Source organism: Fusarium proliferatum (assembly GCF_900067095.1).
Source record: "Fusarium proliferatum ET1 genome assembly, contig: FPRO_scaffold022, whole genome shotgun sequence".
Lineage (NCBI taxonomy): Eukaryota > Fungi > Ascomycota > Sordariomycetes > Hypocreales > Nectriaceae > Fusarium > Fusarium proliferatum.
Window position 1 is genome coordinate 18,840 of NW_022194811.1, and position 603 is coordinate 19,442.

Sequence of the window (603 nt, forward strand, 5' to 3'; positions counted from 1 at the left end):
AAAAAAAAAAATACATTTTTTTTACCTCTTAAGGTTTTAGCTAGCTCTATTTCTAGCTAAAAGCATGAAGAGCGAGCTTTAGCTTCCCCCTAGCTTATTTAATAGCATATATATGCTGCTATGGTTAGCTAATTTGTGTAATTCCTTATGTACTCCCTAGCACTAGCTAATGCTAGCTAGTGCAGGAATGTATCTGTGTAGCAAAAATATGCATGCATTGTAAATGTGATATATGTATAAATAGTTATTTATAAAATTAGTACTTTATTCTTAAAAATCTCCTGATTCGTACGGATAAAGCCTATATTACATCCTTCGTAATAATATTTTACGTATATTTAAGAAATATCTTAAGATAAGCTTCGTGCCTATATGCTTTCAGCACTTATCCTTAACCAACTTAGCTTTCCTGCCGTGCCTATGCTATATATTTATCTTAGTGAAAGAAACATCCCTATGTATAGCTTTAGCTTGCCAAACTCAGGCATAACCGGAGTCCGCAGGCTAGCTATACAGATATATATAATTTGCGGGGGAAGCTCTTAAGGAGCTTCCTCCATATATATATTTTAATATTTGGGCACATAGACAACAGGTAAACCA